This window comes from Oncorhynchus kisutch, unplaced genomic scaffold (assembly GCF_002021735.2).
Source record: "Oncorhynchus kisutch isolate 150728-3 unplaced genomic scaffold, Okis_V2 Okis06b-Okis10b_hom, whole genome shotgun sequence".
NCBI lineage: Eukaryota > Metazoa > Chordata > Actinopteri > Salmoniformes > Salmonidae > Oncorhynchus > Oncorhynchus kisutch.
In genome coordinates this window covers 8,083,404-8,100,696 of record NW_022261983.1, presented here as the reverse complement: position 1 = coordinate 8,100,696, position 17,293 = coordinate 8,083,404, and positions in this window count along the sequence as shown.

Below are 17,293 nucleotides of genomic sequence, written 5' to 3'. Positions count from 1 at the left end.
GTGGAGGGCGTTCTCCTTTTACCATACATATGGCCTGCAAATAATCCAGTGGAAAAACATATTCAGCTATTTTGGAAGTCGTTTGTGGTCATCCCCATGTTTGCTTTAATAACTGAGCATTCAACTTATTTATTAGATCGAACATAAATATATATATTTTCCCCTGCAGTTAGTTATCACTGAGACTAGTCGTTGGTAATAGATGGAATACTATTCCAAATGTATTACGCATACAACTCATCACACAATCATGCATACACAACGTACATACATGCACATGCACGGACACATACAGTGCATTCGGAAAGTATTCAGACCCCTTGACATATTCCACATTTTGTTAATTAAGTTACAGCCGTATTCTAAAATCGATTCCCCCCCCAAAAATGCATCGATGTATACACAATACCCCATCATGACAACACAAAATGCATTAAAAAAATACATGTAAATATCACATTTACGTAAGTATTCAGACTCTTTACTCAGTACTCTGTTGAAGCACCTTTGGCAGCGATTACAGCCTTGAGTCTTCTTGGGCATGACACTACAAGCTTGGCCCACCTGTATTTGGGGAGTTTCTCCCATTCTTCTCTGCAGATCCTATCATGCTCTGTCAGGTTGGATGGGGAGAATCAATACAAAGCAATTTTTCGGTCTCTTCAGAGATGTTTGATCGGGTTCAAGTCCGGGCTCTGGCTGGGCCATTCAAGGACATTCAGAGACTTGTCCCTAAGCCACTCGTTGTCTTGGCTGTGTGCAGTCTGAGGTCCTGAGCCCTCTGGAGCAGATTTTCATCAAGGATCTCTCTGTACTTTGCTCCGTTCATCTTTCCCTTGATCCTGAATAGTCTCTTAGTCCCTGCCGCTGAAAAACATCCCCACAGCATGATGCTGCAACCACCATGCTTCACCATAGGGATGGTGCCAGGTTTCCACCAGACGTTACACTTGGCATTCAGGCCAAAGAGTTAAATCTTGGTTTCATCTAAGACCAGAGAATCTTGTTTCTCATGTTCTGAGAGTCCTTTAGGTGCCTTTTGGAAAATTCCAAGCAGGCTGTCATGTGCCTTTTACTGATGTCATGATGTTGGCCTGGGTAGGTTTATGACCATCATAAATACCTCTTCCCCACTTTTTCCTCTCTATACCCTACTGATGTTACATTTGCAAACACCTTGGTTAACGTAAAGATTCTGGGATCATCAGAAGGTGGAGGGAAATGAACTATATTCTGGTAATCCGACCAATTGAACATATGCGGTGGTACTTAATGAATATGATGTCAGGTCGGTTGTCATCTGAGACATTCTCATCAATGATAAGAGGACATGAACTCTACAGTGGAAAGTCTACACATCGGAGTTATCGGATTCACATGGAAATGTTTTTCAATTTAAATGTTTGAATATGAAATTATTCGTGATGGGATGAAATGTGATTTTAGCTTCTAAAATGTGAGATTTGGGTTTTCATAAGGTAGGGCTCTGCTCAATCAGTGGTCCGCCCCTGTGAAGGGACATGGGCTATAAAACCTTTCAAACACGCCCTTCTCTCCCTTCCTATATAAAGCCTTGACGACAATATAACCTCCTGTTCCGAGGATGTGAGGACGACTGTTACGATCAACTAGGAGTGGTGGTGGGTGGAATCAGGCGCAGAGAGCAGGGTTCAGTCTTTCCTTCAAATTTATTCCCCAGTACAACAAAACAGTCACGCCAACACACAGGGCGTATAATAAGTTGCCGGTCCAAACAACAGGACAAAATAGTCCGGAGAATAAATGTACGAATAACTCACACCATCAAACACAGAGTAACACAAACAAGCCCGCACAAATACCCAGCGGGCCTAGTGCCCTTAAATACCCTACAAACAAACCCTAATACAAAACAGGTGTACCCAATTACCCAATAACCAAAAACAAACGGAAAGGAAATCGATGGCAGCTAATAGGCCGGCGACGACGACCGCCGAGCACCGCCCGAACAGGAAGAGGCACCGTCTTCGGCAAGGTTCGTGACAACGACGGTCCGATGTCAGAATGGTACAGATAATAACTACAGAACGAAGCCAACATCATCGTGAGCTTGGTTGTGAATGGTATGAACTTTGAACTCTTATACACTACAGAAGTGATACCTCCTAGCCGTTTAGTTAGCAACAGCCGCTGCAAACGAGGGTTAGGAAGGAACAGACAGAGTATCCCGTCTATCAAACAACAATGTTACTACAACGTATCCAATTGACCACCATAGACATTCTTCAAAGGACAAAGGACTCGGTTTGGCAACACGGCCTTCCATCTACCACCAACCTACGGAAGCGTAGCTCAGAGTAAATATTTATTGCATTTTCCTTTTCCAAATGGGCGGTAATTTAGAATGCATAAGATACTGTATTTACCATAGCACAGCTTTGCCCTTTGTTCCTCAGTCTTCCCGCTCTTTCACTCAAACCCAGCCTCTTTTCTTTTGTGTAACAAGCTGTCATATCTGTTCCGCCCGCTAGGGACGTTTTCCTTTATGGTGTAATTTGTAATCAAGTTATGATTAATTATGTGTATGTGTAATTCTGTGTGATTAGTTAGGTATTTAGTAAATAAATAATAAACCCAATTTTGTATTGCTGATTCAACTTGTTAGCCAGGGTTCGTGAAGATAACCAAGAATTTACAACTTTCAAATGAAACTGAATTAAGATGACGATTAATATTGACTGCTATTGATGTAAAATATTACTAGGTCTTTAAGAGTTTATTCGGAAGATAACAGCTCTATAAATATTATTTTGTGGTGCCCAGACTCTCTAGTTAATTACATTTACATGATTAGCTCAATCAGGTAATATTAATTACGCAGAAATTATTTTATAGAATAGCATGTCATATCACTTAATCCGGCATAGCCAAAGACACGACACTGAGGAATGGCTTCCGTCTGGCCGACGACAATAAAGCCCTGATTTGTGGAGTGTTGCAAAGATTGTCCTTCTGGAAGGTTCTCCCATCTCCACATAGGAATTCTGGAGCATGACCATCGGGCTCTTGGTCACCTTCCTGACCATGGCCTTTCTCCCTGATTGGTCAGTTTGGCTGGGCGGCCAGCTCTAGGAAGAGTCTTGGGGGTTCCAAGCTTCTTCCATTTAAGAGTGATGGAGGCCACTGTGTTCTTGGAGACCAACAATGCTGCAGAAATGTTTCAGTCCCCAGATCAGTCCCCAGATCCCTTCCCCAGATCTGTGCCTCGAGACAATCCTGTCTCGGAACTCTATGGACAATTCCTTCGACCTCATGGCTTGGTTTTTGCATTGTCAACTGTGGGACCTTATATAGAAAGGTGTGTCCAATCAATTTAACTAACCACAGGTGTAGAAACATTTCAATGGAAACAGGATGTACCTGAGCTCAATTTCCAGTCTCAAAGCAAAGGGTCTGAATACTTATGTAAATGAGGTCTTTCAGTTTTAAATTTTTTATACATTTGCTAACATTTCTATCTGTTTTCACTTTGTCATTATGAAGGTATTGTGTGTTGATTGATGAGGGAAAAAAATAAGGCTGTAATGTAACAAAAGTCTACGGTTCTGAATACTTTCCGAATGTACTGTACATGCACACACACACACACACACACACGCACACACACACACGCACACACACACACACGCACACACACGCGCACACACACGCACACACACGCACACGCACGCACACACACGCACACACACGCACACACACACACACACACACACACAATCACAATCACAATCTCCCCCCACCCACCCACACACAAACGCTATTGTGTTTTTCCAGTTTTTGTCCTCCAGACAGTTTAGTGTAGTGGGCGTGGTGACAGGTGTTCTGCAGGGTATGTTATGAACCAGACACAGACAGACAGTAGTGTAGTGGGCTGCTCTCTCATGCTAACACCAAGAAGACATACGCATGTTCCAGACGGCTGTTGTGAATGAATCATTCCTTTGCTGTTTCCTGGACTGGTAATCCTGTTTATTTTTCTTCACATTCCCCTTATAGATGCTCAGTGGTACGTTGTACATTTCAGGACATCCCTACTCCGTAGGAGGTCCTAAAATGTACACCGTGCAGCATACTTTAGGTGTTACCCAGCAATGATCTGATGCATAGAGCATACACGTTTCTCCCCAAACCTGGGCACGAGGAGGTAAAGGAACTCTGTATCAAAACGGAGAGATACTGAGTGTAGCTGCTGTGTGTCCAGTGTGACAGGCTGATTTCAAGATGTCGTGCAGACACTCCCAGGCCTACACATGTTTTGCTGGTGGCATTCACTACGTTCCCCTGCTATTTGACAGGAAAACCCCAGCTTGTCATGTATCAGTTTCTGTTGTAAATCTTTTTTTTTTAAAGTCATCATTTTCTATTCTTTATAGGCACTATACAGACATGGAGCTCTAATTACTGTAGATTGATAGGAACCATGTCACCAGGTGTAAACTGGGTGTTGAACAGGTGTCAGTGTAGCTCTGATTACTGTAGATTGATAGGAACCATGTCACCAGGTGTAAACTGGGTGTTGAACAGGTGTCAGTGTAGCTCTGATTACTGTAGATTGATAGGAACCATGTCACCAGGTGTAAACTGGGTGTTGAACAGGTGTCAGTGTGAACAGGTGCTGAACATCCTCACATCAAAGATAGGAGCTGAATGAAACTAATCATTACAGTAAAGTAACCTGGGAGCAAGAACATACAAGGTATATGTAGTGTGTGTGTGTGTGTGCTCATGTGTTTCTGCTCCATACTCCTCCATACTGCTCCATACTGTTCCATACTGCTCCATAGTCCTCCATACTGCTCCATAATGCTCCATAGTCCTCCATACTCCTCCATAGTCCTCCATACTACTCCATACTCCTCCATACTGCTCCATAGTCCTCCATACTGCTCCACAATGCTCCATAGTCCTCCATACTCCTCCATACTCCTCTATACTCCTCCATACTGCTCCATACTGTTCCATAGACCTCCATACTGCTCCATACTCCTCCATACTCCTCCATACTGCTCCATAGACCTCCATACTGCTCCATACTGTTCCATACTGCTCCATAGTCCTCCATACTGCTCCATACTGTTCCATACTGCTCCATAGTCCTCCATACTGCTCCATACTCCTCCATAGTCCTCCATACTGCTCCATACTCCTCCATAGTCCTCCATACTGCTTCATACTGTTCCCTACTCCTCCATAGTCCTCCATACTGCTCCATACTGTTCCATACTACTCCATACTTCTCCATAGTCCGCCATAGTCCTCCATAGTCCTCCATACTCCTCCATACTCCTCCATAGTCCTCCATAGTCCTCCATAGACCTCCATAGTCCTCCATACTCCCCCATAGTCCTCCATAGTCCTCCATACTCCTCCATAGTCCTCCATAGTCCTCCATAGTCCTCCATACTCCTCCATAGTCCTCCATAGACATCCATACTGTTCCATACTGCACCATACTCCTCCATACTACACCATACTTCTCCGTAGTCCTCCATACTGCTCCATAGTCCTCCATACTCCTCCATAGTCCTCCATACTCCTACATACTGCTCTCCCTCCAGCTGTGGGCCATTTGGGAAGTGTTCTAGATCATGGATACAGACAATACAAACGTTTCCATGGAGAGAAATTACATTTTGACTCTCTATTTTCTATTTTTAATAGGGTCAGACTGCGTCAGACTGCGTCAAAAAATGTTACCTTACCAATAACCTTGAGGGAATGCTCCGGAAACGTTACACACCGACTTGGAACAATCTGGATGAACTCCCACACTCTGTTGGTCTGTGACTGTGTTTTACAGGAAGTCTTATATATTGGTTGGAATCTTTCCTTTATCGCCCTCCAGTGTAATACCACCACATGGTGTCGGCAGGCGTTGAAGGTGATGACGTTGGTGCTTTTCAGGGCCTGCTTGTGGCCGTCTTAATCTCTCGCTATTAATATGACACAGGCGTCATATTTTATATGCAGGGGTCAGAGTTCACAAGGGAGGTGCAGGAGTTCCGGTGCTTTGAGGCATTTGTCAGAGGACAGATCTCCCCGACCTTCCTCATACATCCACATCCTCCTCTCCCCCTCCTCACACACTCAGGTCCTCCCACAGGTTTGACCTATGACCTATGACTGCTGGGGCCCCTGGCCTCCACGTCCCCTCAGCGTCCCCTATTGATTCCTGGCGATGAACTTGACTCTAGGGGCCTCTGGGGACCACAGTGACAACAATGAAAGGGACATTGTCCCCTCTCTCAGAGATAAATTCCCCAACCAAACAATAGCTTTGCACTTTCCCTTATTCACCCTATTCATTAAAACCAGCCACTTATCTTGAGCTGTCCTGGTTCTTTTTCAGCAACTGATTCATGAGTGGGAAGTGAGGGGTAATGCATGCATTTCCTGTCCATGGGAGAAGACAAGGCCTATTTACTCAGACTAATAGCCGGATGATGAGAACTATATGTGAGTGAGACATCATATGCCCTCATTATGAAACCTGACCATTGATGCTGCAGATTGGGGCCTGAACACATAATGAATGAACACATTATGAATGAACACATTATGAATGAACACATTATGAATGAACACATTATGAATGAACACATTATGAATGAACACATTATGAATGAACACATAATGAATGAACACATTATGAATGAACACATTATGAATGAACACATTATGAATGAACACATTATGAATGAACACATTATGAATGGAATTACTGTTGGAAACATTTACACATTATAGAGAATACTTTAAGGACTCCAAATACACAGTGTCTGCACTCCTTTTGTAAGACGTTGAAATTGGTGAATACTGTTACATCCAATAATGACGTATAGTATATATGACATCATTAGAGAAACATATTGTGCTGTTTAATTTATCAAATGGCTGAGCAGCACTCTATTGTAAAGTACTGCAATGTAAAATACCAGATATTTGGAAGAAAAGGGACAGATATGGATTTGAAATTTAAAACCAATTACTTCAGATCATTATTGATTAGACACTGCATCGCACGGGAAAGACCTTTTCACTTAGTCTTACCAGGGCCAATTTAATTAGGGGCTCTATTCAATCCACATTGCGGAGTTCAGCTTTACAGCGTGATTGAAATTTAAAGGCAATGTTCCCTCTTTAGCGCAGACCTCATTCACGGTGAACGGTGCATATGAACGCTCAATCAGAAATGACCTTTACATGTCTATTGTGGAATCTGTAACGCTTCAGTGAAACAGACTGAATAGAGCCCTCAGGCACACAACAGAACACGCTTCAAAGTGTATTACAACACAAAACAATGTCAAGTTCTTATTGGACAAGTCCAGGTAGTCCCTCTGTTTCAGTCCTGTTGCCTAATAAACATGACCCAGGTCATTATGGGCCTTCATCACAGCTGTTTGACCTAGGCTACCAAAGGTCAGTTCCCCAGTTAGACCCACTCTCTTTTATTTACTGTTATCCCGCTGTTACAACCTCCCGGACCTGCCTACCAAAGGGGAAGGGCTTTGGAGGGGTAACTGCCTGGCTCTCTGGAATGTGGTTCCAAGTCCAGGTGTCAAACTCACCCACAAATCTACCACAGACTCCGATGCTATTAGCCATTGTGGCTTGCCAAACAACTAGTTTATCCTTTGGGATCCTGTCTTCAAAAGGCAAGGGCTTAAGAGCTGTTCTCACTACAATGAGTATAATATGATTATTAATTCTGTGTGGCTCAGTTGGTTAGAGCTTTGTCCAGGCAAGGTTGAGGGTTCAATTCCTGCAGGGATCTCGAACACATGCTACAACTGTAAGGCTGTTTTGATAGTTATGATCTATCTTTTGTGGAATACAACCCTTAAAGGGGCCTAGCAGGTGCAATCATTATGCAGCCACGGTGCTTAGTACAAACTAGATGGCCCTCTTTTTTATCTTGTATTCGTTTTGTGTAACCCTTTTTAATCTTCCATTCCTGCTTCTGTGTCCGTTTGGACAGATACCAGAAGACAGAGGCCTATGTGGCGGCCAGCTGTGGCTGACAACACGTTACTTTCTATACTAGAAAGAGACACAAGGTCAAGGGGAGACAGTCTGCACATGAAACACTTATCTCTGTTTGGTAAAACAACAATGATTAGAGACCGTAGCTTCTTCAGCAAAATGTCTCTGCAGACTCAGCATTTTGCATTGATATAGTTTCATATAATTTCTCGTTTAATTTAAAGCACATTTACAACATTGCAAGAGTTGTTGTCTTCATAATGATATAGTATTTGGTGGCAATCACTTTCAGGTTGGAAGATGTCAAATTGTGAACTGTGGAATTCTTAAATTCTTTAATATGCAGTACAGTAATGACATTGTATTGAGAGGTGTGATTCTAATGGGTAAAAAGTATGTGTTCAGTCCTGCTTGGGGTCAGAGTAGGAAGTTCCAGTTCCAGACGAGAGCATCGAAGGTGATTTGTGAGTCCGTTCTAATCACAGGAAGTCACTCTTGTTCCAATCAGGGAAAACATATTCTGTCATCTGTATATTTACATTAGTGAAACCAAAGGGGTCTCCCATGGTAATTAGTGAAGGTAAGTATTTCATCATGTACTTCCAACAACATTGGCTTTTAATGAAGCGTGCATTCTCCTACTGTTCCAATGGCTAATGTTGATTTGATTTGTTTATTGTAATGATTTGAGGGAGTATTTACACCAGTAGAAATCAGTGAATTGACTTTCTAATTGGCTACCATTGGTCCTGAGGTAAAGGACCCAGTGTATTTTCATTTTCATAGGTCTGCATTGGAATCATTATTTCTTTCTAATTAAGGTGAAACATAAAGTGGCTAATTAGGCCATCTCGTGTTACAGTCTTTCCCATGTGGAGTGTTTCTGCTGGTGATTACTAGACACTACATTCCAGTTGAAATGATGATCAATCAATGTATTTGGACATTTAGAATTACATGACTTTTAACATTTATTGAAAAAACAGAAACTATTTTGGCCTTGATTGGCATGGAATGGGAGTGGAACAGATTTGCCTTTGGATGCAATGCACTACATTGGGAAAGACTGTAACACGAGATGGCCTAATTAGCCACAGACAGACAGACAGACAGACAGACAGGCAGGCAGGCAGGCAGGCAGGCAGGCAGACAGACAGACCACAGCCCCAGATGTGAGAGCCTGGCTGTGTGTGAGGGCAGAGTGTGAGTGACTCTGTAACAAACCGTGGGGACACAGAGGGGCTCAGTGTCCTGAGCTGCCAGAACACTGCCTTTCACAGCCACTAAATCCACCAGCTTGAGACGACTGGAAAAATATGAAGTCCCCGGCCCGACACTCTGGTCTGGTCATCCCATAGCTCCAGCATTAATACGAGGCACACTAGATGAAGAAAAGCTACAAAAGAAACAAGTGGCCGTATTACTACCACCTTAGAGCTGATGAATGTGTCTATGACCTCTACATATTACCATTATTGTTAAATAGCTTAAAACTCAAATGTGCGATTCCTACTGGACAATTTCAGTGAGTACCTCCCTGTTTCACTCCTTTTCTGACTGTTTTATCCTCTTTGGTGCCTAATGATCATGACCCTGTTGTACGTCAGTCAGAAGCACAAGAGGTAGACAAAACAGAGACTAGACCGAGGTGGAGTCACCTGTTTATACCTGCCCTTAACATGCGTCCTTTTTCCTGATCTGGTCCTGAACATGACCCGATCTTGTCTGTTTACACTTACAGTATAAGATCTGATCACAATGAGTCTTTTAGTCGTCTACACAATCAGAATGTGGACAAGATCAGGACACAGGATGTATGCTAGAACCAGGTCTAAACAGGGCTAGAGCGTCAAAACTAATCAAACACACTGCAGACCTGACTGATATAAAATAACACAACAAAAACACTTTGCAGAGCTTAGTTAGAGCGTGAATCTTGTCACAACGTTTAAATATGTAGATTTGCATGCCATTAGATTTATTGAATATGATTGAGATTCAACCGAAGAAACATTATGATTTGATGCCTTATGATGAGGGTAAACAGCAACACCCAAGAATGTACACCAGTTGTAACATTTTTCAATTCATGTTGCTCTTTTATATAAAAAAAACCCCTGATGTGTTTCAACATCATTATTTATCAAAACGTACATCTGTGATTTGGCACATTCAGCAAAAATGATGTTACACTCCAATGAGCGATACTGATTCTGATTCAACCTCTCCCACTTCAAACTTTCGCACACTTCCCTGTCTAAACAGCCAATCAGGATCCATTTAGACGAGGATGGCTTGGAACAGGAACTGACAGGTCCTGGCTGAGGTGTTCCAACCTACAAAGTCCACATGTGGTGCCATGGAAGACTTCATCAGGCCACAGCTGAAATCCACACTGTGGTTTGCATAAAGCCATAGACACATGCTGATTAGCGGTAGTGCTGCCGGTTGCAGACGTGCAGGACGAGGGTGTCGGGTCCCATTGGCTAATGGACAGAGAGTGAAGTCACATCTCCAGAGTCTGAGATGATGGAACGTTCTCTGTGTGGATGAAACATGCCTCTGCAGCAGCGATGTTTCCTATGTCACACACTACGTGTTATCACTATCCATAGAATCTCTCACTTTCGTTTACACCTCTTTTAGAACTTATAGACAATGATATACCTAGAGACATTTTGTCTATAATTGTAAAGTGTAGGGTGCTGTGTAAGTGATGACAAGTGACTGTCTTTTAGAAAATGATATCCTTATGATGCAACTTCCACAATTTTATAGAGAATGATATCCTTATGATGCAACTTCCACCGTTTTATAGAGAATGATATCCTTATGATGCAACTACCACCGTTTTATAGAGAATGATATCCTTATGATGCAACTTCCACCGTTTTATAGAGAATGATATCCTTATGATGCAACTTCCACCGTTTTATAGAGAATGATATCATTATGATGCAACTTCCACAGTTTTATAGAGAATGATATCCTTATGATACAGCTTCCACAGTTTTATAGAGAATGATATCATTATGATGCAACTTCCACCGTTTTATAGAGAATGATATCATTATGATGCAACTTCCACAGTTTTATAGAGAATGATATCATTATGATGCAACTTCCACAGTTTTATAGAGAATGATATCATTATGATGCAACTTCCACCGTTTTATAGAGAATGATATCATTATGATGCAACTTCCACCGTTTTATAGAGAATGATATCATTATGATGCAACTTCCACAGTTTTATAGAGAATGATATCCTTATGATGCAACTTCCACCGTTTTATAGAGAATGATATCATTATGATGCAACTTCCACAGTTTTATAGAGAATGATATCATTATGATGCAACTTCCACAGTTTTATAGAGAATGATATCCTTATGATGCAACTTCCACCGTTTTATAGAGAATGATATCATTATGATGCAACTTCCACCGTTTTATAGAGAATGATATCATTATGATGCAACTTCCACAGTTTTATAGAGAATGATATCATTATGATGCAACTTCCACAGTTTTATAGAGAATGATATCATTATGATGCAACTTCCACCGTTTTATAGAGAATGATATCATTATGATGCAACTTCCACAGTTTTATAGAGAATGATATCATTATGATGCAACTTCCACAGTTTTATAGAGAATGATATCATTATGATGCAACTTCCACAGTTTTATAGAGAATGATATCCTTATGATACAGCTTCCACAGTTTTATAGAGAATGATATCATTATGATGCAACTTCCACAGTTTTATAGAGAATGATATCATTATGATGCAACTTCCACCGTTTTATAGAGAATGATATCATTATGATGCAACTTCCACAGTTTTATAGAGAATGATATCCTTATGATACAGCTTCCACAGTTTTATAGAGAATGATATCATTATGATGCAACTTCCACAGTTTTATAGAGAATGATATCATTATGATGCAACTTCCACAGTTTTATAGAGAATGATATCATTATGATGCAACTTCCACCGTTTTATAGAGAATGATATCATTATGATGCAACTTCCACAGTTTTATAGAGAATGATATCATTATGATGCAACTTCCACAGTTTTATAGAGAATGATATCATTATGATGCAACTTCCACAGTTTTATAGAGAATGATATCCTTATGATGCAACTTCCACCGTTTTATAGAGAATGATATCATTATGATGCAACTTCCACCGTTTTATAGAGAATGATATCATTATGATGCAACTTCCACAGTTTTATAGAGAATGATATCATTATGATGCAACTTCCACAGTTTTATAGAGAATGATATCCTTATGATGCAACTTCCACAGTTTTATAGAGAATGATATCCTTATGATGCAACTTCCACCGTTTTATAGAGAATGATATCATTATGATGCAATTTCCACAGTTTTATAGAGAATGATATCATTATGATGCAATTTCCACAGTTTTATAGAGAATGATATCATTATGATGCAACTTCCACAGTTTTATAGAGAATGATATCATTATGATGCAATTTCCACAGTTTTATAGTGACTGTTAGATTTCAGCACATTTTCTAAATTGATGAGAAAATCAAGTTATGTTATTTTGAGTACTCTCTTTGTTGAGTCGTTATAATGCCTGAGTGTCATGGCTTCAAATGACGCTAGCAAACTAGCAACAGCACAGATCAATGGCAGACGATAACAAGAACCAGTCTCGCTCTTACAAGATAAATACGTGGTTACTTAGCGACCGGTTCTGTTAGTATGTTCTGCATTATTTGTATTTATCTTATGTAAACCCTGGCTCTTGGACCATGGCTCTGCTGCCAGATCACCTTTCAGAAGCAATTTCACTGTCCTGCTTTCCACGCTTGGATTAGCGTGTTTTAAACAAACTGGGCTCTGGGCTTCGTGACGCCATTCCAACCCCAATCATTGTTGAGGGCCCAATCAGACACGTCCCATTCAAAACACTCTGTTTTGTTATACAACGCTGTGATGCAATTCATTCTTGTTCACCACTCTCATTGTCTCAAAATTGAATGAATTGATTGCAGTTTATTTTCTGAAGTGGCTCAGATAATTTCAGCAAGTTATACATTTGTAAGAATTATTTTGTGCTGAAAAACACTGAAAGATCAGGTAATGATTATGATTATGATCATTCTGTTATGGTTATGATTATTGAGTAGGCATTTTGCTGGTTAGTTATTGGGCCAGGATGCTGACAATGTTTCTTGTATAATTAGTCATATTATTACTGTTGTCTTGTCGTAAGATATTGCAGTTGACTGAATGCTGTATCATATTCTGTTCAGCTGAAATCGTAATGAAAATGTAATACTTATCTTAAAACCTACTCTGAAATGTACTCTTAACAACCTTGGTAAACATAATAAATGGTTGAAGAAGAGAAAAACTTGAAAAATGTTTCAAGGAAAGCTTCAAAAGGAACAACTTTTCTGCAGTGGCCCAGTAGACTACGTCCAACAAGCTGCATCTCCACTGCCTAATGCACAGAGGCACCATACTGGCTAGCCACTGCTTCACTGATAACACTTCCGCCTTTTAAAAGTAGCCTATCCAAATGAGCTCGAACTTCAAACCCCTCGTTTACAGAAAATACAAGTAAGCCTACTGGGGTGAAGTATGACTCTCAAAACAAAAACAACCAAAATAGGTTCAGAAAGCCCCTCGCCTGTTTACCTTTTGCATTTCGCCCAATTTGTCTCAATTGCCCAGTCAGGTCACTGTAACAGTATGTGTCCTGTCAGAACGCAGGCAGAATATGACACTTGATCCGTTTGGAATGTTTGGAAGTTGTGTTCTCTTTCCATGGCGCCACACTCAGCCTGCCTGAACATTTAATACATCAACTTTTATTTACACTTCTAGTGTACATCCTGAATGGCACCTGAGTCCCTATTTTGTGCACTTCTTTTCACCAGTGCCAGATGTTCCCTGGTCAAAGTGCAATAAATAGGGAATAGACTCTTTGAAAAAAAAGGTGCTCTCTAGTACCTAAAAGGGCCATTTGGCTGTCCCCATAGGAGAACCCTTTGAAGAACTATTCTTGGTTCCAGTTAGAACTCGTTTGGGTTCCATGAAGAATCCTTCATGAAACCAAAAACGGTTCTACCTGGAGCCAAAAATGGTTATCCTGTGGGAACAGCTAAAGAACCATTTTGGAACCATTTTTTTCTAAAAGAGTAGTGTGCCATTTGGGACCCAGAATAGTCTTTGCTTTAACTTGGAGAGAAACAGTCGGCCTATGTATATGTCAATGTGTTTAATTATCACTGAACACCCATATAGCAGCCAGGGAAGCTTGGCATGTGTTTGGTTTGCTCAGGGTTCAACACAACAGCCCCGTAAAAACAGTCTATTTACGATCCAGTAATTACCATCAAAGGACATTCTCTATCATTTCTGCGGTGTGTTTAAAATGTCTGCCAGTGTCACTTTCTCAAATGGAAAAGGTCATGATTACCGAGACATTTTATAGTAGATAAATAAGAAAGCCTCTCATAATTTGAACGATTCAGCTGAGCCATATAAATGATTCAGCTGTGCCATATAAACAATTTAGCTGTGCCATATATGAATGAATCAAATCTGATTTTCATTTCCATACCTATGTATTTTGAATCACAATTTGTGTTCAGCAAAGAGGTGAGAAATATAACTCAGGAGGACCCCTGTTTTGGTTGCTCAAGACTTTCCCTTATTTCACTGGAACATCCTCCAGGGTTTTAGGATGTTTACTAAAACCCAAAGCATGACCGTTTTAGTAAACCCACCACAATCCATCCATCTTCCAATAGCAAACGAACAAATGAGTCTGTTTCCACCGAGGGACTATAAGACAGAGTGTGGAGGGCGTCCAGAATACTTCAATGGATACAGGGTGTTTGGGGTGCCTGTGTTTGATAGTAGACAGACACGGCCTCAACATCATCCCCACACAGTACAAGGAACATATGGTCCGGCTCCATTTCACCTAAAATCACTTGTTATTGCGCTACGGTGACCTGAGAAAGCAGTTTGATGCTTCCCACAGCTATTTCTTCTGGAGTCTATTCTGGGAATGAGATGCCCACCTTTACTTCACCAACATGGTGCAACATAACGTTTCATATGCATGAAACACCCAACACTGCCCCTGCCCCCTTCCTTGTTAACAAAGTGTGAACAAATCCTACCCATGTAGTTGAAAGACAACAACTCATTGTTTGTGGTTTCAAACACTAATTAACAAGTGGAGTCTGGTCCAGGTAGGAAGAACAGAATGGACCTCCCTTGTGAATTCGTGAAAGCTTTAAAATAATCAAGCAAATGAGCAAACGCATATACAGTACCAGTCAAATGTTTGGACACACCTACTCATTTCATTTTCATTTTCTACATTGTAGAATAATAGTGAAGACATCAAAAGTATGAAATAACAGATATGGAATCATGTAGTAACTAAAAAAGTGTTAAACAAATCAAAATATATGTTGTATTTTTCAAAGTAGCCACCCTTTGCCTTGATGACAGCTTTGCATACTCTTGGCATTCTCTCAACCAGCTTCATGGGGTAGTCACCTGGAATGCATTTCAATTAACAGGTGTGGCTTGGTAAAAGTTCATTTGTGGGATTTCTTTCCTCCTTAATGCGCTTGAACCAATCAGTTGTGTTGTGACAAGGTAGGGGTGGATAGCCCTATTTCGTAAAATACCAAGTCCATATTATGTCAAGAAAAGCTCAAATGAGCAAAGAGAAATGACAGTCCATCATTACTTTAAGACAAGAAGGTCAGTCAATTCTGAAAATGTCAAGTGCTATGATGAAACTGGCTCTCATGAGGACTGCCACAGGAAAGGAAGACCCAGAGTTACCTCTGCTGCAGAGGATACGTTCATTACAGTTACCAGCCTCAGAAATTACAGCCCAAATAAATGCTTCACAGAGTTCAAGTAACAGACACATCTCAACATCAACTGTTCAGAGGAGACTGCGTGAATCAGGCCTTCATGGTTGAATTGCTGCAAAGAAACCTCTACTAAAGGACACCAATGATAAGAAGAGACTTGCTTGGCCAAGAAACAGGAGCAATGGACATTAGACCGGTGGAAATCTGTCCTTTGGTTTTATGAGTCCCTGTTAGTGAGAATTTCTCCTTAACCAATATAATCCATCCAGCTGACAGATGTGGCAATTCAAGATACTGATAAATAAACAGCATGGTCATTATTCAAGTGCACCTTGTGCTGGGGACTATAAAAGGCCAATCTAAAATGTGCAGTTTTGTCACACAATGGCACAGATGTCTCAAGTTTTGAGGGAGCTTCGAATTGGGGTGCTGACTGCAGGAATGTCCACCAGAGATGTTGACAGAGAATTTAATGTTCATTTCCAATGTTATTTTAGAGAATTTGTTAGTACGTCCAACCGGCCTCTCAACCGTGCACCACATGTATGTCGTTGTGTGAGCGAGCGGTTTGCTTATGTCAACAGTGTGAACAACAGTGTCCCATGGTGGCAGTGGGGTTATGTTATGGGCAGGCATAAGTACAGACAACAAACCTAATTGCACATTATCGATGGCAATCAGCCGCCATCACCTCATGTTTACAGCATGATAATGCACGGCCCCATGTCACAGGGATCTGTCCACATTTCCTGGGAGTTAAAAATGGCCCAGTTCTTCCATGGCTGCATACTTACCAGACATGTCACCCATTGAGCATGTTTGGGATGCTCTGGATCAACATGAATGACAGCATGTTTCAGTAATATATCCAATATCCAGGAATTTCCCACAGCCATTGAAGAGGAGTAGGGACAACATTCAGGCCAAAATCAACAGCCTGCTCAATTCTATGTAAAGGAGATGTGCTGCGCTGCGTGAGGGAAGTGGTGGTCTGTGACCAACAGATGCATATCTGTATTCCCAGTCATGTGAAATCTATAGATTAGGGCCTAATGAATTTATTTCAATTGACTGATTTCCTTAATATAACTGTAACTCAGAAAAATCTTTGAAATTGTTGCATGTTGAGTTTATATTTCTGTTCAGAACATACAGTATTTATAGAGTTTATATTTTTGTTATACATACAGTATATCACCAATTCACCCATATACGCCAAAACACTTTTCTCTCTCTCAGTGAATTCCCCTTGGGAGAAAGGGATGTGGGTTACTCATTCAGAGCAGAGCATGAGGTCCTGAGATGTTGGTTGACCTCAGTGCCGACGCTTCTCTCTTTCCTCTGTAGATAAGCTCTGATT